Raw genomic sequence first — 23,641 nt, forward strand, 5'->3', positions numbered from 1 at the left:
ATGTTATAGAAGGGAGGGTCAGAACAGTAGTCTAATGTTATAGAAGGGAGGGTCAGAACAGTAGTCTAATGTTATAGAAGGGAGGGTCAGAACAGTAGTCTAACGTTATAGAATGGAGGGTCAGAACAGTAGTCTAATGTTATAGAAGGGAGGGTCAGAACAGTAGTCTAATGTTATAGAAGGGAGGGTCAGAACAGTAGTCTAATGTTATAGAAGGGAGGGTCAGAACAGTAGTCTAATGTTATAGAAGGGAGGGTCAGAACAGTAGTCTAACGTTATAGAAGGGAGGGTCAGAACAGTAGTCTAATGTTATAGAAGGGAGGGTCAGAACAGTAGTCTAATGTTATAGAAGGGAGGGTCAGAACAGTAGTCTAATGTTATAGAAGGGAGGGTCAGAACAGTAGTCTAATGTTATAGAAGGGAGGGTCAGAACAGTAGTCTAATGTTATAGAAGGGAGGGTCAGAACAGTAGTCTAATGTTATAGAAGGGAGGGTCAGAACAGTAGTCTAATGTTATAGAAGGGAGGGTCAGAACAGTAGTCTAATGTTATAGAAGGGAGGGTCAGAACAGTAGTCTAATGTTATAGAAGGGAGGGTCAGAACAGCAGTCTAATGTTATAGAAGGGAGGGTCAGAACAGTAGTCTAATGTTATAGAAGGGAGGGTCAGAACAGTAGTCTAATGTTATAGAAGGGAGGGTCAGAACAGTAGTCTAATGTTATAGAAGGGAGGGCCAGAACAGTAGACTAATGTTATAGAAGGGAGGGTCAGAACAGTAGTCTAATGTTATAGAAGGGAGGGTCAGAACAGTAGTCTAATGTTATAGAAGGGAGGGTCAGAACAGTAGTCTAATGTTATAGAAGGGAGGGTCAGAACAGTAGTCTAATGTTATAGAAGGGAGGGCCAGAACAGTAGTCTAATGTTATAGAAGGGAGGGTCAGAACAGTAGTCTAATGTTATAGAAGGGAGGGTCAGAACAGTAGTCTAAGGTTATATCCCTGCTTGTGCCATTAAACCCCTACAACTCATCCAGAATGCCGCAGCCCGTCTGGTGTTCAACCTTCCCAAGTTCTCTCACGTCACCCCGCTCCTCCGCACACTCCACTGGCTTCCAGTTGAAGCTCGCATCTGCTACAAGACCATGGTGCTTGCCTACGGAGCTGTGAGGGGAACGGCACCTCCTTTCCTTCAGGCTCTGATCAGACCCTACACCCAAACGAGGGCACTACGTTCATCCACCTCTGGCCTGCTAGCCCCCCTACCTCTACAGAAGCACAGTTCCCGCTCAGCCCAGTCAAAGCTATTCGCTGCTCTGGCACCCCAATGGTGGAACAAGCTTCCCCACGACGCCAGGACAGCGGAGTCACTGACCACCTTCCGGAAACACTTGAAACCCCACCTCTTTAAGGAATACCTGGAATAGTATAAAGCAATCCTTCTACCCCCCCTTTACTACCACTGTCTTTTGTCTAAACTAACACCTCACTTATTTCACCTGCTAGCACTGACTTGTTTAAAGAAGTGTACTTACTGTGATCAAGATGTGGTTGTCCTACTGGCTATCCTAAGTTGAATGCACCAATTTGTAAGTCGCTCTGGATAAGAGCGTCTGGTAAATGTAAATGTAGAAGGGAGGGTCAGAACAGTAGTCTAATGTTATATATCTTCATATCCTCTCATATAGCATATATTGCAGTAAAATGATACACCAAATGTACATTTTGACTCGGGAACAGGTGTAGAGAAATATGATTTATTTATTTCAGCATCTTGAGAGAATGAATGGTGAATGCACATTTAGGGACCGTCTGTAAAAGCGGCGGTGGTATCTTGATCAACATTGTAAAAGTGGATAGTATTTCAACCACATAAAAATATGCATCCAAGCCGAAACTTAAATCTGATCAAAAACATGTTGGGTCGTTTTTTAAAAGCTTTTAATTTCCTTAAAGCCGGTCAAACTGATGTCATTTGGAAACTTTTGACAGAAAAGTTTTATTTTTATTTTATTTTCTCCCCGGTCCCTAAACGTCTTTGCTGCGCGATAGAAGCAGAGATGGGAGAAAATCAAGTTTAGCGATGGTCAACTAGACTGAAGCATCATTCTATCGATGCGTGACATTCTGGTGAGAGAGTTTATAGAGAGTCTAGTAGGGCAACAAGTAATGACAGAAGAGAAGCTGCATATCTAACTATAGACAGGTTGACTAACAAATAGCCTAAACAAAATGTCCGAAATGATCATCAGAAACATGGGCCCATCTAAAAAGGCCTGTTAACAAATCGTTCCGCCATCTGACTGTACAGCGCATTTTCTATATTTGCAGGTTAGGGTCAGATGCGGGCCACTTTATCACAGTAAGGCGGTTGTGGATGGTTATTGGTTAATTGCGGGCAGGTGAACAAACAGCTGACCCCGCGCATCACTAACACACACAGCCCACCAGGGACGAGCGAGCCGGGAGAGAGAGACGTGATTAGCGGAGAGAGAAACAGACTGGCTGAAGAAAATAAAGGTGGTGGTTAAGGTCAACCTCTCTCTGTGATCAAAGAGGCTATTCTTAACACCGTGCTCATCATGTATCTACACCATGAGAAACAGAGCAGAGAGTAGGGATCACAGCCCTTCTGTTTAACACAGCCCTTTCAGTCCTTCCAGCCAAACTGTTAACAAGGCCCTCAATGCTTCCAGCCAAACTACTACAAACTTCTAGTATGTGTAATGTGATTTGGACTCAGTGACACTTTCAGAAGTACTGTCCCCGTCATTTCTCAGCAGTTTGGCTGACAAATGCCATCAACTTTAACACTGGCCTCCACTCTGCTCTGCTCTCAGCCCATTTCTGTTTCTGCCAAACTGCAGAGGGACAGGACTGTGCTTCTGAAAGAATCCATTTGCAATGCTAGGGGATACCAAGTCTGGTCTTTAGCCTAACCTAAACGATACCGGTAGTCTGGTCTTTAGCCTAACCTAAACGATACCGGTAGTCTGGTCTTTAGCCTAACCTAAACGATACCGGTAGTCTGGTCTTTAGCCTAACCTAAACGATACCGGTAGTCTGGTCTTTAGCCTAACCTAAACGATACCGGTAGTCTGGTCTTTAGCCTAACCTAAACGATACCGGTAGTCTGGTCTTGGCTGTAGCTTACATCGTTTTCACTGTACAGTGTCATTCATCCATAGAGAAGGGTAAATCAGATAACGTTGATGAAAGTGTCACTCCTCAATATCACAACATTTGACAAACAAAATACACGGGGAAACAACATTGAGGATGACTCAATGTGAAAAGTAAAGAAGGCCACAGCGTGGTTTCAGCCCCAGGGGTTCCCCAACAGATGTTACTGGCCTGCCTGACAGCAGGGCATATAGCAAGCACAGGAAAGCACCTGCCTGACAGCCATTCAGCTGGAAGCACTAGACACTGTATGTTTGTGTCTGTGTTTCTGCCTGCTGTGTGAGGCGGTCATGACATTTCCCTTATGGTGGGAAAGTAGCTCTTCTGAGTAAATACGAGAGCTTGCCGCAGTTTGCCTAGACCAGTTATCTGGCTGGCAGAGTCCATCTAAAAACAGAGTCAGTCAACCTGGCGAGGTCACAGCTTGGAACTCTTTTAGAGGGCTGCACCCTTATCCACCCTAAAGCCTCGGTTCCATTGGCACTTTAAAGTCAACACAGGCTGGACTGGCCCTGGTGTGGGCTGGCTGGCCCTGGTGTGGGCTGGCTGGCCCTGGTGTGGGCTGGCGCTGGCCCTGGTGTGGGCTGGCCCTGGCCCTGGTGTGGGCTGGCTGGTCCTGGTGGGCTGGCTGGCCCTGGTGTGCTGGCCCTGGCCCTGGTGTGGGCTGGCTGGCCCTGGTGGGCTGGCTGGCCGTGGTGGGCTGGCTGGCCCTGGTGTGGGCTGGCTGGCCCTGGCCCTGGTGTGGGCTGGCTGGCCCTGGTGGGCTGGCTGGTCCTGGTGGGCTGGCTGGCCCTGGTCCTGGTGGGCTGGCTGGCCCTGGTGGGCTGGCTGGCCCTGGTCCTGGTGGGCTGGCTGGTCCTGGTGGGCTGGCTGGCCCTGGTGGGCTGGCCCTGGCTGGCCCTGGCCCTGGTGTGGGCTGGCTGGCCCTGGTAGGCTGGCCCTGGTCCTGGTGGGCTGGCTGGCCCTGGTCCTGGTGGGCTGGCTGGTCCTGGTGGGCTGGCTGGTCCTAGTGGGCTGGCTCTAATTGTATTTCCACTGCCTATAGAACTTAGAAAGTTTATAAAGTTGCTAGGTAGCCAATGTGAATGTGCAGCTAGCTAGCTTTGCTAATGTTGCTAGCTAACTAGCTAGAATTTGTAGGAAGTCCTTTGGCTACAACTAGCTAGATAACTAGGTACTGTGGCTAGCGAGATGTTGAAGAATATGCTTTTGAGTATGATGATGTTTTCTTTATTACACATTGGATGGTGTATCAATTCACCCAGTCACTACCAAGATAAAGGTGTCCTACCTAACTCAGTTGTCGGAGAGGAAGGAAACCGCTCAGGGATTTCACCATGAGGCCAAAGGTGACTTTAAAACTGAGGATGGATCAAAAACATTGTAGTTACTCCACAATACTAACCTAAATTACAGATTGAAAACAAGGAAGTCTGTACAGAAAGCAAATATAAAAAAAAAAAACATGCATCCTGTTTGCAATAAGGCACAAAAGTAAAACTGCTAAAAATGTGGCCATTTTTTTTTTACTTTATGTCCTACAAAGCGTTATGTCAGGGACAAACCAAACACAACACATGGCTGAGTGCCACTCTTCATATTTTCAAGCATGGTGGCTGCATCATGTTATGCTTGTCATCGGCAAGGACTGGGGAGTTTTTTTGGGATAAAAAGAAATGGAATAGAGCTAAGCTAACCTCAACTAGCCGGTGCCCCCGCACATTGACTCTGCACCGGTACCCCCCTGTATATATAGCCTCCCTACTGTCACTTTATTTTACTGTATATATAGCCTCCCTACTGTCACTTTATTTTACTGTATATATAGCCTCCCTACTGTCACTTTATTTTACTGTATATATAGCCTCCCTACTGTTATTTTATTTTACTTCTGCTCTTTTTTTTCTCAACACTTTTTTTGTTGTTGTTTTATTTTTACTTTTTTTGTTAAAAATAAATGCACTGTTGGTTAAGGGCTGTAAGTAAGCATTTCACTGTGATGTCTGCACCTGTTGTATTCGGCGCATGTGACCAATACAATTTGATTTGATTTGATTTGATTTAAGCACAGGCAAAATCTTAGAGGAAAACCTGGTTCAGTCTGCTTTCCAACAGACACTGGGAGATGAATTCACCTTTCAGCAGGACAGTAACCTAAAACACAAGGCCAAATATACACTGGAGTTGTTTACCAAGAAGACATTGAATGTTCCTGAGTGGCCTAGTTACAGTTTGTTGAGAATCTATGGCAAATCAACAACCAACTTGACAGAGCTGTGAAAATATTGTACAATCCAGGTGTGCAAAGCTCTTAGTGACTTACCCAGAAAGACTCACAGCTGTAATCGCTGCCAAAGGTGATTCTAACATGTATTGACTCAGGGGTGTGAATACTTACATAAATGAGATGTTTCTGTATTTCATAGTCAATACATTTGCAAACATTTCTAAAAACATGTTTTCACTTTGTAGTTATGGGGTATTGTGTGTAGAAAAAAAAACATATTTAACCTATTTTGAATTCAGGCTGTAACACAACATGTGGAACGAGTCAAGGGGTATGAATACTTTCTGAAGGCATTGTAGATGTAACAATGGTGGAAACCCCCTCAAGCCAATGTTTACACCAATCCATTGCTTTTAAAGCAATCATGGGGAGTGTACATGTGCATGAATATAGCCACACCTAGCTAGGCACAGCAACACAGACCAGTTGGACCTGGACCTGTTACAACACAACACAGACCAAGGCTTTTTTCCAAATAGCACCCTATTCCCTATATAGTGCACTACTTTTGACAAGGGCCCATAGGGAAATAGGGTGCCATTTGGGACTCCGATATAAAATAACATGCACACTACCATGCTTCTTTTATCTGTGGAATCTCAGCCCACAGAGTTGACTTTGTATCCAACAGCAGAAATACCTTCTCCAACCTTGCTGGAGGCATTTGTACATTGTCTGAACTTCCTGTTTTTCATGCCGAAGCTCGGCTGAGTAAGATCCTGGGGTTTTTTGTTCGTTTTTTACAGTTGAAGTCGGAAGTTTACATACACTTAGGTTTGAGTCATTAAAACTTGTTTTTCAACCACTCCACAAATTTATTTTTAACAAACTATAGTTTTGGCAAGTCGGTTAGGACATCTACTTTGTGCATGACACAAGTAATTTTACCAACAATAGTTTACAGACAGATTATTTCACTTATAATTCACTGTATCACAATTCCAGTGGGTCAGAAGTTTACATACACTAAGTTGACTGTGCCTTTAAACAGCTTGCAAAATTCCAGAAAATGATGTCATGGCTTTGGAAGCTTCTGATAGGCTAATTGACATAATTTGAGTCAATTGGAGGTGTACCTGTGGATGTATTTCAAGGCCTACCTTCAAACTCAGTGCCTCTTTGCTTGACATCATAGGAAAATCGAAATAAATCATACAAGACCTCAGAAAAAATATGGTAGACCTCCACGAGTCTGGTTCATCCTTGGGAGCAATTTCCAAACGCCTGAAGGTACCACGTTCATCTGTACAAACAATAGTACGCAAGTATAAACACCATGGGACCACGCAGCCGTCATACCGCTCAGGAAGGAGACGTGTTCTGTATCCTAGAGATGAATGTACTTTGGTGCGAAAAGTGCAAATTAATCCCAGAACAAAAGCAAAGGACCTTGTAAAGATGCTGGAGGAAACAGGTACAAAAGTATCTATATCTACAGTAAAACGAGTCCTATATCGGCATAACCTGAAAGGCCGCTCAGTAAGGAAGAAGCCACTGCTCCAAAACCGCCATTAAAAAGCCAGACTACGGTTTGCAACTGCACATGGGGACAAAGATCGTACCTTTTGGAGGAAAAAGGGGGTTGCTTTCAAGCCAAAGAACACCATCCCAACCGTGAAGAACAGGGGTGGCAGCATTATGCTGTGGGGGTGCTTTGCTGCAGGAGGGACTGGTGCACTTCACAAAATAGATTGTATCATGAGGAAGGGAAATTATGTGGATATATTGAAGCAACATCTCAAGACATCAGTCAGGAAGATAAAACTTGGTCTTCCAAATGGATCTTCCAAATGGACAATGGCCCCAAGCATACTTCCAAAGTTGTGGCAAAATGGCTTAAGGACAACAAAGTCAAGGTATTGGAGTGGCCATCACAAAGCCCTGACCTCAATCCTATAGAAAATGTGTGGGCAGAACTGAAAAAGTGTGTGCGAGCAAGGAGACCTACAAACCTGACTCAGTTAAACCAGCTATCAAATCAAATCAAATCAAATTTTATTGGTCACATGCGCCGAATACAACAGGTGCAGACATTACAGTGAAATGCTTACTTACAGCCCTTAACCAACAGTGCATTTATTTTAAACAAAAAAGTAAAAATAAAACAACAACAACAAAAAAAGTGTTGAGAAAAAAAGAGCAGAAGTAAAATAAAATAACAGTAGGGAGGCTATATATACAGGGGGTACCGGTGCAGAGTCAATGTGCGGGGGCACCGGCTAGTTGAGGTAGTTGAAGTAATATGTACATGTGGGTAGAGTTAAAGTGACTATGCATAAATACTTAACAGAGTAGCAGCAGCGTAAAAAGGATGAGGTGGGGGGGCAGTGCAAATAGTCCGGGTAGCCATGATTAGCTGTTCAGGAGTCTTATGGCTTGGGGGTAGAAGCTGTTGAGAAGTCTTTTGGACCTAGACTTGGCACTCCGGTGTCAGGAGGAATGGGCCAAAATTCACCCAACTTATTGTGGGAAACTTGTGGAAGGCTACCCGAAACGTTTGACCCAAGTTAAACAATTTAAAGACAATGCTACCAAATACTAATTGAGTGTATGTAAACTTCTGACCCACTGGGAATGTGATGAAATAAATAAAAGCAGAAATAAATCATTCTCTCTACTATTATTCTGTTATTTCACATTCTTAAAATAAAGTGGTGATCCTAACTGACCTAAGACAGGGAATTTTCACTAGGATTAAATGTCAGGAATTGTAAAAAACGGAGTTTATATGTATTTGGCTAAGGTGTATGTAAACTTCCGACTTCAACTGTACATATGGCACATCAAGTTGAGATGTGCTTCTCCTTTGTCTGTGTCTCTGGGTCTCTGTTCAACTAGACTGGCTGTGTCTCTGTCTCTGTTCAACTAGACTGGCTGTGTCTCTGTCTCTGTTCATCTAGACTGGCTGTGTCTCTGGGTCTCAGTTCAACTAGACTGGCTGTGTCTCTGGGTCTCAGTTCAACTAGACTGGCTGTGTCCCTGGGTCTCAGTTCAACTAGACTGGCTGTGTCCCTGGGTCTCAGTTCAACTAGACTGGCTGTGTCTCTGTCTTTGTTAAACTAGACTGGCTGTGTCCCTGGGTCTCAGTTCAACTAGACTGGCTGTGTCCCTGGGTCTCAGTTCAACTAGACTGGCTGTGTCCCTGGGTCTCAGTTCAACTAGACTGGCTGTGTCCCTGGGTCTCTGTTCAACTAGACTGGCTGTGTCCCTGGGTCTCAGTTCAACTGGACTGGCTGTGTCCCTGGGTCTCAGTTCAACTAGACTGGCTGTGTCCCTGGGTCTCAGTTCAACTAGACTGGCTGTGTCCCTGGGTCTCTGTTCAACTAGACTGGCTGTGTCCCTGGGTCTCTGTTCAACTAGACTGGCTGTGTCCCTGGGTCTCTGTTCAACTAGACTGGCTGTGTCTCTGGGTCTCTGTTCATCTAGACTGGCTGTGTCCCTGGGTCTCTGTTCAACTAGACTGGCTGTGTCTCTGTCTTTGTTAAACTAGACTGGCTGTGTCTCTGGGTCTCAGTTCAACTAGACTGGCTGTGTCTCTGTCTCAGTTCAACTAGACTGGCTGTGTCCCTGGGTCTCAGTTCAACTAGACTGGCTGTGTCTCTGTCTCTGTTCAACTAGACTGGCTGTGTCCCTGGGTCTCAGTTCAACTGGCTTTGTTTGGTTTACTGTTCTGGTTTGGCCACATGTCAAAGTCAAGCGTTCCGGAGAAGATCACGTTTGATCTTTTAAATCAGTCGCCTTGTTTTTCTCACACTCTGACGTCACTAGTTTTCCTCTGAATGTTTTGGTGTTTATCCCAAATTGCTGTTTCCTACTTAGAGCACTACTTTAGACCAGAGAATGGCACCCTATTCCCTACTTAGAGCACTACTTTAGACCAGAGAATGGCACCCTATTCCCTACTTAGTGCACTACTTTTGTCTAGATCCCTATGGACCCTTGTCTAAAGTAGTGCACTATGTAGGGAATAGGGTGCTATTCTCTGGTCTAAAGTAGTGCTCTATATAGGGAATAGGGTGCCATTCTCTGGTCTAAAGTAGTGCACTATATAGGGAATAGGGTGCCATTCTCTGGTCTAAAGTAGTGCACTATATAGAGAATATGGTGCCATTCTCTGGTCTAAAGTAGTGCTCTATATAGGGAATAGGGTGCCATTCTCTGGTCTAAAGTAGTGCACTATATAGGGAATAGGGTGCCATTCTCTGGTCTAAAGTAGTGCACTATATAGAGAATATGGTGCCATTCTCTGGTCTAAAGTAGTGCTCTATATAGGGAATAGGGTGCCATTCTCTGGTCTAAAGTAGTGCACTATATAGGGAATAGGGTGCCATTCTCTGGTCTAAAGTAGTGCACTATATAGGGAATAGGGTGCCATTCTCTGGTCTAAAGTAGTGCACTATATAGGGAATAGGGTGGCATTCTCTGGTCTAAAGTAGTGCACTATATAGGGAATAGGGTGGCATTCTCTGGTCTAAAGTAGTGCACTATATAGGGAATAGGGTGCCATTCTCTGGTCTAAAGTAGTGCACTATATAGAGAATAGGGTGCCATTCTCTGGTCTAAAGTAGTGCACTATATAGAGAATAGGGTGCCATTCTCTGGTCTAAAGTAGTGCACTATATAGAGAATAGGGTGCCATTCTCTGGTCTAAAGTAGTGCACTATATAGGGAATAGGGTGGCATTTGAGACGCATCCTGTCATCTCTAATTGTCAAGTGGAACTGCAGTACACAACGCCCCTCTGATATCCATCTCAGCTTGGCTCTATCCCTCTCCCTCAGGCAGTATCATAAACAACATTGTGAAACCATTAGCTACACAAAACATCACTTTAACACACATCCAAGACTAAATAATATACATTTACGTCATTTAGCAGACGCTCTTATCCAGAGCGACTTACAAATTGGTGCATTCACCTTATAGCCAGTGGGACAACCACTTTACAATATATATTATTATTATTATTTTATTTTTTGGGGGGTTGGGGTAAGGGGGGGTAGAAGGATTACTTTATCCTATCCCAGGTATTCCTTAAAGAGGTGGGGTTTCAAGTGTCTCCAGAAGGTGGTGAGTGACTCCGCTGTCCTGGCGTCGTGAGGGAGCTTGTTCCACCATTGGGGTGCCAGAGTAGCGAACAGTTTTGATCCATCTGACAAATAAGGACTGTTCTATTACAGAACCATTCCAACATAGCTGGCTGCTTGGCTGTTTGGCATTTAGCACATCACACACGACCTCATACAGCCAAGATCCAAGCCAAGACTCCATCACTCATTTCGGAATTGCTCAGAATTCCATAGTGATTATCTGTTAATACTCTATTAGGCAAAAAGTGGAACCGCCGAGCACACATGCCCAATCCCTTGGCCAGCACGCAGACACATCCATGAACAGCCCTTGGCCAGCACGCAGACACATCCATGAACAGACCTTGGCCAGCACGCAGACACAACCATGAACAGACAGAGGGACTAGGGTTGGGTTTAGTTCAGACCCCATACCAGCCCTTCCTACCGCCACAGGCCCCTGCTCCCTCGCACACATAACCCCTACTATGGACACAGCTCCACTCCCTCAGACCCTATAGCCAGGCAGCTCCACTCCCTCAGACCCTATAGCCAGGCAGCTCCACTCCCTCAGACCCTATAGCCAGGCAGCTCCACTCCCTCAGACCCTATAGCCAGCTGGAACACAGCTCCACTCCCTCAGACCCTATAGCCAGCTGGAACACAGCTCCACTCCCTCAGACCCTATAGCCAGCTGGAACACAGCTCCACTCCCTCAGACCCTATAGCCAGCTGGAACACAGCTCCACTCCCTCAGACCCTATAGCCAGCTGGAACACAGCTCCACTCCCTCAGACCCTATAGCCAGCTGGAACACATCTCCACTCCCTCAGACCCTATAGCCAGGCAGCTCCACTCCCTCAGACCCTATAGCCAGCTGGAACACAGCTCCACTCCCTCAGACCCTATAGCCAGCTGGAACACAGCTCCACTCCCTCAGACCCTATAGCCAGGCAGCTCCACTCCCTCAGACCCTATAGCCAGCTGGAACACAGCTCCACTCCCTCAGACCCTATAGCCAGCTGGAACACAGCTCCACTCCCTCAGACCCTATAGCCAGCTGGAACACAGCTCCACTCCCTCAGACCCTATAGCCAGCTGGAACACAGCTCCACTCCCTCAGACCTTATAGCCAGCTGGAACACAGCTCCACTCCCTCAGACCCTATAGCCAGGCAGCTCCACTCCCTCAGACCCTATAGCCAGCTGGAACACAGCTCCACTCCCTCAGACCCTATAGCCAGCTGGAACACATCTCCACTCCCTCAGACCCTATAGCCAGCTAGAACACAGCTCCACTCCCTCAGACCCTATAGCCAGCTGGAACACAGCTCCACTCCCTCAGACCCTATAGCCAGCTGGAACACAGCTCCACTCCCTCAGACCCTATAGCCAGCTGGAACACAGCTCCACTCCCTCAGACCCTATAGCCAGCTGGAACACAGCTCCACTCCCTCAGACCCTATAGCCAGCTGGAACACAGCTCCACTCCCTCAGACCCTATAGCCAGGCAGCTCCACTCCCTCAGACCCTATAGCCAGCTGGAACACAGCTCCACTCCCTCAGACCCTATAGCCAGCTGGAACACATCTCCACTCCCTCAGACCCTATAGCCAGCTAGAACACAGCTCCACTCCCTCAGACCCTATAGCCAGCTGGAACACAGCTCCACTCCCTCAGACCCTATAGCCAGCTGGAACACAGCTCCACTCCCTCAGACCCTATAGCCAGCTGGAACACAGCTCCACTCCCTCAGACCCTATAGCCAGCTGGAACACAGCTCCACTCCCTCAGACCCTATAGCCAGGCAGCTCCACTCCCTCAGACCCTATAGCCAGCTGGAACACAGCTCCACTCCCTCAGACCCTATAGCCAGCTGGAACACAGCTCCACTCCCTCAGACCCTATAGCCAGCTGGAACAAAGCTCCACTCCCTCAGACCCTATAGCCAGCTGGAACACAGCTCCACTCCCTCAGACCCTATAGCCAGCTGGAACACAGCTCCACTCCCTCAGACCCTATAGCCAGGCAGCTCCACTCCCTCAGACCCTATAGCCAGGCAGCTCCACTCCCTCAGACCCTATAGCCAGCTGGAACACAGCTCCACTCCCTCAGACCATATAGCCAGCTGGAACACAGCTCCACTCCCTCAGACCCTATAGCCAGCTGGAACACAGCTCCACTCCCTCATACCCTATAACCAGCTGGAACACAGGTCCACTCCCTCAGACCCTATAGCCAGCTGGAACACAGCTCCACTCCCTCAGACCCTATAGCCAGCTGGAACACAGCTCCACTCCCTCAGACCCTATAGCCAGCTGGAACACAGCTCCACTCCCTCAGACCCTATAGCCAGCTGGAACACAGCTCCACTCCCTCAGACCCTATAGCCAGCTGGAACACAGCTCCACTCCCTCAGACCCTATAGCCAGCTGGAACACAGCTCCACTCCCTCAGACCCTATAGCCAGCTGGAACACAGCTCCACTCCCTCAGACCCTATAACCAGCTGGAACACAGCTCCACTCCCTCAGACCCTATAGCCAGCTGGAACACAGCTCCACTCCCTCAGACCCTATAGCCAGGCAGCTCCACTCCCTCAGACCCTATAGCCAGCTGGAACACAGCTCCACTCCCTCAGACCCTATAGCCAGCTAGAACACAGCTCCACTCCCTCAGACCCTATAACCAGCTGGAACACAGCTCCACTCCCTCAGACCCTATAGCCAGCTAGAACACAGCTCCACTCCCTCAGACCCTATAGCCAGGCAGCTCCACTCCCTCAGACCCTATAGCCAAGCAGCTCCACTCCCTCAGACCCTATAGCCAGCTGGAACACAGCTCCACTCCCTCAGACCCTATAGCCAGCTGGAACACAGCTCCACTCCCTCAGACACTATAGCCAGCTGGAACACAGCTCCACTCCCTCAGACCCTATAGCCAGCTGGAACACAGCTCCACTCCCTCAGACCATATAGCCAGCTGGAACACAGCTCCACTCCCTCAGACCCTATAGCCAGCTGGAACACAGCTCCACTCCCTCAGACCCTATAGCCAGCTGGAACACAGCTCCACTCCCTCAGACCCTATAGCCAGCTGGAACACAGCTCCACTCCCTCAGACCCTATAGCCAGCTGGAACACAGCTCCACTCCCTCAGACCCTATAACCAGCTAGAACACAGCTCCACTCCCTCAGACCCTATAGCCAGCTGGAACACAGCTCCACTCCCTCAGACCCTATAGCCAGGCAGCTCCACTCCCTCAGACCCTATAGCCAGCTGGAACACAGCTCCACTCCCTCAGACCCTATAGCCAGCTGGAACACAGCTCCACTCCCTCAGACCCTATAGCCAGGCAGTTCCACTCCCTCAGACCCTATAGCCAGGCAGCTCCACTCCCTCAGACCCTATAGCCAGCTGGAACACAGCTCCACTCCCTCAGACCCTATAACCAGCTGGAACACAGCTCCACTCCCTCAGACCCTATAACCAGGCAGCTCCACTCCCTCAGACCCTATAGCCAGCTAGAACACAGCTCCACTCCCTCAGACCCTATAACCAGCTGGAACACAGCTCCACTCCCTCAGACCCTATAACCAGCTGGAACACAGCTCCACTCCCTCAGACCCTATAGCCAGCTAGAACACAGCTCCACTCCCTCAGACCCTATAGCCAGCTGGAACACAGCTCCACTCCCTCAGACCCTATAGCCAGCTAGAACACAGCTCCACTCCCTCAGACCCTATAGCCAGCTGGAACACAGCTCCACTCCCTCAGACCCTATAGCCAGCTGGAACACAGCTCCACTCCCTCAGACCCTATAGCCAGCTAGAACACAGCTCCACTCCCTCAGACCCTATAACCAGCTGGAACACAGCTCCACTCCCTCAGACCCTATAGCCAGCTGGAACACAGCTCCACTCCCTCAGACCCTATAGCCAGCTGGAACACAGCTCCACTCCCTCAGACCCTATAGCCAGGCAGCTCCACTCCCTCAGACCCTATAGCCAGCTGGAACACAGCTCCACTCCCTCAGACCCTATAGCCAGCTGGAACACAGCTCCACTCCCTCAGACCCTATAGCCAGCTGGAACACAGCTCCACTCCCTCAGACCCTATAGCCAGCTGGAACACAGCTCCACTCCCTCAGACCCTATAGCCAGCTGGAACACAGCTCCACTCCCTCAGACCCTATAGCCAGGCAGCTCCACTCCCTCAGACCCTATAGCCAGCTGGAACACAGCTCCACTCCCTCAGACCCTATAGCCAGCTGGAACACAGCTCCACTCCCTCAGACCCTATAGCCAGCTGGGACACAGCTCCACTCCCTCAGACCCTATAGCCAGCTAGAACACAGCTCCACTCCCTCAGACCCTATAGCCAGCTGGAACACAGCTCCACTCCCTCAGACCCTATAGCCAGCTGGAACACAGCTCCACTCCCTCAGACCCTATAGCCAGCTGGAACACAGCTCCACTCCCTCAGACCCTATAGCCAGCTGGAACACAGCTCCACTCCCTCAGACCCTATAGCCAGGCAGCTCCACTCCCTCAGACCCTATAGCCAGCTGGAACACAGCTCCACTCCCTCAGACCCTATAGCCAGCTGGAACACATCTCCACTCCCTCAGACCCTATAGCCAGCTAGAACACAGCTCCACTCCCTCAGACCCTATAGCCAGCTGGAACACAGCTCCACTCCCTCAGACCCTATAGCCAGCTGGAACACAGCTCCACTCCCTCAGACCCTATAGCCAGCTGGAACACAGCTCCACTCCCTCAGACCCTATAGCCAGCTGGAACACAGCTCCACTCCCTCAGACCCTATAGCCAGGCAGCTCCACTCCCTCAGACCCTATAGCCAGCTGGAACACAGCTCCACTCCCTCAGACCCTATAGCCAGCTGGAACACATCTCCACTCCCTCAGACCCTATAGCCAGCTAGAACACAGCTCCACTCCCTCAGACCCTATAGCCAGCTGGAACACAGCTCCACTCCCTCAGACCCTATAGCCAGCTGGAACACAGCTCCACTCCCTCAGACCCTATAGCCAGCTGGAACACAGCTCCACTCCCTCAGACCCTATAGCCAGCTGGAACACAGCTCCACTCCCTCAGACCCTATAGCCAGCTGGAACACAGCTCCACTCCCTCAGACCCTATAGCCAGCTGGAACACAGCTCCACTCCCTCAGACCCTATAGCCAGCTGGGACACAGCTCCACTCCCTCAGACCCTATAGCCAGCTGGAACACAGCTCCACTCCCTCAGACCCTATAGCCAGCTGGAACACAGCTCCACTCCCTCAGACCCTATAGCCAGCTGGAACACAGCTCCACTCCCTCAGACCCTATAGCCAGGCAGCTCCACTCCCTCAGACCCTATAGCCAGCTGGAACACAGCTCCACTCCCTCAGACCCTATAGCCAGCTGGAACACAGCTCCACTCCCTCAGACCCTATAGCCAGCTGGGACACAGCTCCACTCCCTCAGACCCTATAGCCAGCTAGAACACAGCTCCACTCCCTCAGACCCTATAGCCAGCTGGAACACAGCTCCACTCCCTCAGACCCTATAGCCAGCTGGAACACAGCTCCACTCCCTCAGACCCTATAGCCAGCTGGAACACAGCTCCACTCCCTCAGACCCTATAGCCAGCTGGAACACAGCTCCACTCCCTCAGACCCTATAGCCAGCTGGAACACAGCTCCACTCCCTCAGACCCTATAGCCAGCTGGAACACATCTCCACTCCCTCAGACCCTATAGCCAGCTAGAACACAGCTCCACTCCCTCAGACCCTATAGCCAGCTGGAACACAGCTCCACTCCCTCAGACCCTATAGCCAGCTGGAACACAGCTCCACTCCCTCAGACCCTATAGCCAGCTAGAACACAGCTCCACTCCCTCAGACCCTATAGCCAGCTGGAACACAGCTCCACTCCCTCAGACCCTATAGCCAGCTGGAACACAGCTCCACTCCCTCAGACCCTATAACCAGCTGGAACACAGCTCCACTCCCTCAGACCCTATAACCAGGCAGCTCCACTCCCTCAGACCCTATAGCCAGCTAGAACACAGCTCCACTCCCTCAGACCCTATAACCAGCTGGAACCCAGCTCCACTCCCTCAGACCCTATAGCCAGCTAGAACACAGCTCCACTCCCTCAGACCCTATAGCCAGCTGGAACACAGCTCCACTCCCTCAGACCCTATAGCCAGCTGGAACACAGCTCCACTCCCTCAGACCCTATAACCAGCTGGAACACAGCTCCACTCCCTCAGACCCTATAACCAGGCAGCTCCACTCCCTCAGACCCTATAGCCAGCTAGAACACAGCTCCACTCCCTCAGACCCTATAACCAGCTGGAACACAGCTCCACTCCCTCAGACCCTATAACCAGCTGGAACACAGCTCCACTCCCTCAGACCCTATAGCCAGCTGGAACACAGCTCCACTCCCTCAGACCCTATAGCCAGCTGGAACACAGCTCCACTCCCTCAGACCCTATAGCCAGCTGGAACACAGCTCCACTCCCTCAGACCCTATAGCCAGCTGGAACACAGCTCCACTCCCTCAGACCCTATAGCCAGCTGGAACACAGCTCCACTCCCTCAGACCCTATAGCCAGCTGGAACACAGCTCCACTCCCTCAGACCCTATAGCCAGCTGGAACACAGCTCCACTCCCTCAGACCCTATAGCCAGCTAGAACACAGCTCCACTCCCTCAGACCCTATAGCCAGCTGGAACACAGCTCCACTCCCTCAGACCCTATAGCCAGCTGGAACACAGCTCCACTCCCTCAGACCCTATAGCCAGCTGGAACACAGCTCCACTCCCTCAGACCCTATAGCCAGCTGGAACACAGCTCCACTCCCTCAGACCCTATAGCCAGCTGGAACACAGCTCCACTCCCTCAGACCCTATAGCCAGGCAGCTCCACTCCCTCAGACCCTATAGCCAGCTGGAACACAGCTCCACTCCCTCAGACCCTATAGCCAGCTGGAACACATCTCCACTCCCTCAGACCCTATAGCCAGCTAGAACACAGCTCCACTCCCTCAGACCCTATAGCCAGCTGGAACACAGCTCCACTCCCTCAGACCCTATAGCCAGCTGGAACACAGCTCCACTCCCTCAGACCCTATAGCCAGCTGGAACACAGCTCCACTCCCTCAGACCCTATAGCCAGCTGGAACACAGCTCCACTCCCTCAGACCCTATAGCCAGCTGGAACACAGCTCCACTCCCTCAGACCCTATAGCCAGCTGGAACACAGCTCCACTCCCTCAGACCCTATAGCCAGCTGGAACACAGCTCCACTCCCTCAGACCCTATAGCCAGCTGGAACACAGCTCCACTCCCTCAGACCCTATAGCCAGCTGGAACACAGCTCCACTCCCTCAGACCCTATAGCCAGCTGGAACACAGCTCCACTCCCTCAGACCCTATAGCCAGGCAGCTCCACTCCCTCAGACCCTATAGCCAGCTGGAACACAGCTCCACTCCCTCAGACCCTATAGCCAGCTGGAACACATCTCCACTCCCTCAGACCCTATAGCCAGCTAGAACACAGCTCCACTCCCTCAGACCCTATAGCCAGCTGGAACACAGCTCCACTCCCTCAGACCCTATAGCCAGCTGGAACACAGCTCCACTCCCTCAGACCCTATAGCCAGCTGGAACACAGCTCCACTCCCTCAGACCCTATAGCCAGCTGGAACACAGCTCCACTCCCTCAGACCCTATAGCCAGCTGGAACACAGCTCCACTCCCTCAGACCCTATAGCCAGCTGGAACACAGCTCCACTCCCTCAGACCCTATAGCCAGCTGGAACACAGCTCCACTCCCTCAGACCCTATAGCCAGCTGGAACACAGCTCCACTCCCTCAGACCCTATAGCCAGGCAGCTCCACTCCCTCAGACCCTATAACCAGCTAGAACACAGCTCCACTCCCTCAGACCCTATAACCAGGCAGCTCCACTCCCTCAGACCCTATAGCCAGCTGGAACACAGCTCCACTCCCTCAGACCCTATAGCCAGCTGGAACACAGCTCCACTCCCTCAGACCCTATAGCCAGCTGGAACACAGCTCCACTCCCTCAGACCCTATAGCCAGCTGGAACACAGCTCCACTCCCTCAGACCCTATAGCCAGGCAGCTCCACTCCCATACCAGGGACCTGGGGCTTAAGCTGCATAGCACATTATGAAATGCTGTTTGTCAAGTGATTAATCATGGTCGCATAAATATTATAGCAGACATTAAAGATCAAAAGCATATTCCAGTTAGTCATGGAGAACAGAGAGGAGAGGCGAGAGGAGAACATTTACATTTTAGTCATTTAGCAGACGCTCTTATCCAGAGCGACTTACAGTTAAGTGAATACATATATTTTTTTTGTATACTGGCCCCCCGTGGGAATCGAACCCACAACCCTGGCGTTGCAAACGCCATGCTCTATCAACTGAGCTACATCCCTGCCGGCCATTCCCTCCCCTACCCTGGGCCAATTGTGCGCCGCCCATGAGTCTCCCGGTCGCGGCCGGCTGCGACAGAGCCTGGATTCGAACCAGGATCTCTAGTGGCACAGCTAGCACTGCGATGCAGTGCCTTAGACCACTGCGCCACTCAGGAGACTCCTCCACCCCCTAACTCCTCCACCCCCTCTCCCTCCTCCCTCCTCCAAGAGAGGGGAGGAGAAGAGGAGAGAGAAGAGAGGGGTGAGGAGGAGAGAAGAGAGGAGGAGAGGACAGGAGAGGAGAGGAGAGGAGAGGAGAGGAGAGGAGAGGAGAGGAGAGGAAAAAAAGAGCCACTTACTTGCAGCCACCTGGCTCTTTGCAGTGTCCATGTTCTGTACTGCAGCCCTGCCGGCAGATAGCTGGAGGGGAGAGAGGGAGGGAGGGAGGGGTGGAGGGATAGAGGGAGGGAAGGAGGGGAGAGAGGGAGAGAGGGAGGGATAGAGGGAGGGGAGATGGGGTGGAGGGGAGAGGGAGGGAAGGAGGGGAGAGAGGGAGATGGGGTGGAGAGGGGAGAGGGAGGGAAGGAGGGGAGAGAGGGAGATGGGGTGGAGGAGTTAGGGGGTGGAGGAGTTAGAGGGTGGAGGAGGGAGAGGGGGTGGAGGAGGGAGAGGGGGTGGAGGAGGGAGAGGGGGTGGAGGAGGGAGAGGGTGGAGGAGGGAGAGAGGGTGGAGGAGGGAGATGGGGTGGAGGAGTTAGGGGGTGGAGGAGGGAGAGGGGGTGGAGGGGTTAGGGGGTGGAGGAGGGAGAGGGTGGAGGAGGGAGAGGGGGTGGAGGAGTTAGAGGGTGGAGGAGGGAGAGGGGGTGGAGGAGTTAGAGGGTGGAGGAGTTAGGGGGTGGAGGAGGGAGAGGGGGTGGAGGAGGGAGAGGGGGTGGAGGAGGGTTAGGGGGTGGAGGAGTTAGGGGTGGAGGAGTTAGAGGGTGGAGGGGTTAGGGGGTGGAGGAGGGAGAGGGGGTGGAGGAGTTAGATGGTGGAGGGGTTAGGGGGTGGAGGAGGGAGAGGGGGTGGTGGAGGAGGGAGAGGGTGGAGGAGGGAGAGGGGGTGGAGGAGTTAGAGGGTGGAGGAGGGAGAGGGGGTGGAGGAGTTAGAGGGTGGAGGAGTTAGGGGGTGGAGGAGGGAGAGGGGGTGGAGGAGGGAGAGGGGGTGGAGGAGGGTTAGGGGGTGGAGGAGGAGTTAGGGGTGGAGGAGTTAGAGGGTGGAGGGGTTAGGGGGTGGAGGAGGGAGAGGGGGGTGGAGGAGTTAGATGGTGGAGGGGTTAGGGGGTGGAGGAGGGGAGAGGGGGTGGAGGAGGGAGATGGGTGGAGGAGGGAGAGGGGGTGGAGGGAGGGTTAGGGGTGGAGGAGTTAGGGGTGGAGGAGGGAGGGGTGGAGGAGTTAGGGGTGGTGGAGGGGTTAGGGGGTGGAGGAGTTAGGGGGTGGAGGAGGGAGAGGGGGTGGAGGAGTTAGGGGGTGGAGGAGTTAGAGGGTGGAGGAGGGTTAGGGGGTGGAGGAGGGAGAGGGGGTGGAGGAGTTAGAGGGTGGAGGAGTTAGGGGGTGGAGGAGGGAGAGGGGGTGGAGGAGGGAGAGGGGGTGGAGGAGTTAGGGGGTGGAGGTGGTAGAGGGGGAGGTGGTGGAAGGGGAGGTGGTGGAGGGGGAGGTGGTGGAAGGGGAGGTGGTGGAAGGGGAGGTGGTGGAGGGGGAGGTGGTGGAAGTGGAGGTGGGGGAGGGGGAGGTGGTGGAAGGGGAGGTGGTGGAAGGGGAGGTGGGGGAGGGGGAGGTGGTGGAAGGGGAGGTGGTGGAAGTGGAGGTGGGGGAGGAGGGAGAGGGGGTGGAGGAGGGAGAGGGGGTGGAGGAGGGAGAGGGGGTGGAGGAGTTAGAGGGTGGAGGAGTTAGGGGGTGGAGGAGGGTTAGGGGGTGGAGGAGGGGTTAGGGGGTGGAGGAGGGAGAGGGGGTGGAGGAGTTAGGGGGTGGAGGAGTTAGAGGGTGGAGGAGGGTTAGGGGGTTGAGGAGTTAGGGGGTGGAGGAGGGGTTAGGGGGTGGAGGAGTTAGGGGGTGGAGGAGGGGTTAGGGGGTGGAGGAGTTAGGGGGTGGAGGAGGGAGAGGGGGTGGAGGAGTTAGGGGGTGGAGGAGTTAGGGGGTGGAGGAGGGTTAGGGGGTGGAGGAGGGAGAGGGGGTGGAGGAGTTAGAGGGTGGAGGAGTTAGGGGGTGGAGGAGTTAGGGGGTGGAGGAGGGAGAGGGGGTGGAGGAGGGAGAGGGGGTGGAGGAGTTAGGGGGTGGAGGTGGTGGAAGGGGAGGTGGTGGAAGGGGAGGTGGTGGAAGGGGAGGTGGTGGAAGGGGAGGTGGGGGAGGGGGAGGTGGTGGAAGGGGAGGTGGTGGAAGAAAGCATGAACGTCACTAACAGCTGAAATATTGGCAGTTTGGCACCTGATGTCTATTGAATAGATAGTAAGTTCATCAACAACTTGAACATCCTTCCTAGTGTTTTCAAAACCTTGTATTCCCCTTTCTGCAACACCCGAAACAATCAATATTATCATCATTCTATAGCCTCAAACTGTCCCTGTCTCTTCCGCTCTCTGGATAGAGACCATCTTTCTGTCTATGTACAGACGGCCCCTCTCTCCCAGCCTACATGTACTTTATCCATTTAACCAGAAGAAGACCCTTTAGGTTGAAACCTTCCACGAAGGGATAACAAGAAGTTAGCAGGAAGGAGTCCGTTTATACATACGTGTGTTACATTCTAGTCCAGACCAGCCCTCCAGACAGGTCTTATTCCCGTTGTAGTCGCAGGTGTAGTGTCCGAAGAAGTCGTCTCGGGGCCGGCAGAACTTGTTGCATCCGAAGCCATAGTAGTGGTCGTCACAGCTGACCCGGATCTGATAGTCAAACTGACCAATAGGACCGTTGTGGCTGAGCTTCTGCCACCGGTGACTGGGGTTGATCATCCCACTGTGGGATGCCTTCTCGATCACCTGACCATCGCCACCTAGTGGGTTAAAGATATACAACCGGTTAGAATATATAGTTAACAGGTTACTATCCTTACGAGAAAGACAGACATTCACCGTTTGCAAAAAAAAAAAAAGACTGTTCAATGCATGGCTGAGCGCGTATAGGGTATCACAGTAGGAGTCACAAAGTCCCATAAAACCAAGAGGTCAAACAGGGAAATGGTTCCAATCGTTTTTCCCATAGGGGGATTTTGGAAACACTTAAAATAAGGGCTGTGTTTCGTGTAGGCTTGCCCTGGCTTGACGTTTTGATAACCATCTAAATCTCTCTAGGACAAGGTGACTTTTATCAATATATTCGCCTGTATTTACCCCCCAAAAATGAAATACTAATTAGCTGCTAATGTCGCTATCATAAAGAACTACAAATGCCATGATGATCTGGACGAGACTGCCGAATCAAGGCAAAGGTAAGAATCTCTGGATTAACTATCTATTGTTAGCTAAATTTAGTAATTAATAAATCGGCTACATTTCTTTAAATGCACAACTTTGTGAACTGTCTTGTGCAAGTTTTAAATTGACACAATACCTGTTAGCAAAGGTGTCCTCTAGAGATGACGTGCAGGAGCTTGCAGGGATTTGTAGTTTTTCATCATGTCTACTTAGCATTTTTGAATCTCAGAGTAAATAGAGCCGACTATATTGATAAAAGTCACCTTGTCCAGAGAGATTTAGATGGTTATCAAAACGTCAAGCCAGGGTAAGCCTACACGAAACACAACCCTTATTTGAAGTGTTTCTAAAATCCCCCTATGGGAAAAATAAATGGTGGAAAAACTATTGAAACCATTTCCCTGTTTGACCGCAAGGTGGGATGGGTATTAGGACTCCTCCACTGTGGGGCGCTTTTGTACATGAACCATTAAAATGCAAAAATACATGTTGGTTATATCAGTTTGTCCTAGTGTCATATCTATACTGAACAAAAATATAAAAAGTTACAGTTCATATAAGGAAATCAGTCAATTGAAATAAATTAATTAGGCCCTAATCTATGGATTTCACATGACTGGGAATACAGATATGAGTCTGTTGGTCACAAATACAGTACCTTAAAAAACAGAATGGGCCTCACAATGGGCCTAAGGATCTCGTCATGGAATTTCTGTGTATTCAAATTGCCATCGATAAAATGCAATTGTGTTCGTTGTGTGTAGCTAATAGCTTCTTGATATGCCACACTTGTCAGGTGGATGGATTATCTGCCTGCCCATACCATAACCCCACCATGGGGCACTCAGCTCGTTGACATCAGCAAACAGCTCGCCCACACAACGCCATAAATGGTCTGCAATTGTGAGGCAGGTTGGACGTAATAGTCCATATAATAGACCTATGACACTAATATAATATGATGATGTCCATATACAGTGGGGGAAAAAAAGTATTTAGTCAGCCACCAATTGTGCAAGTTCTCCCACTTAAAAAGATGAGAGAGGCCTGTAATTTTCATCATAGGTACACGTCAACTATGACAGACAAAATGAGATTTTTTTTCTCCAGAAAATCACATTGTAGGATTTTTTATGAATTTATTTGCAAATTATGGTGGAAAATAAGTATTTGGTCAATAACAAAAGTTTCTCAATACT

The 23,641-nt window shown here is 50.6% G+C and overlaps 1 pseudogene across 1 annotated transcript in view; it reads right to left on the bottom strand.

The window, feature by feature from the left end:
• Positions 1-23,641, bottom strand: part of LOC311114472 (protein jagged-1b-like) — a 100,275-nt pseudogene that overhangs the window by 42,682 nt on the left and 33,952 nt on the right. The window contains exons 4-5 of the transcript in view: positions 21,764-22,021; positions 19,355-19,415 (exon numbers count right to left, since the gene is read on the bottom strand). The product of the transcript in view is annotated as a protein jagged-1b-like (transcript). The remainder of the gene's footprint in view (positions 1-19,354; positions 19,416-21,763; positions 22,022-23,641) is intronic.

The sequence above is a fragment of the Coregonus lavaretus genome, assembly GCF_964263955.1.
Source record: "Coregonus lavaretus genome assembly, contig: HAP1_SCAFFOLD_737, whole genome shotgun sequence".
Classification (NCBI taxonomy): domain Eukaryota; kingdom Metazoa; phylum Chordata; class Actinopteri; order Salmoniformes; family Salmonidae; genus Coregonus; species Coregonus lavaretus.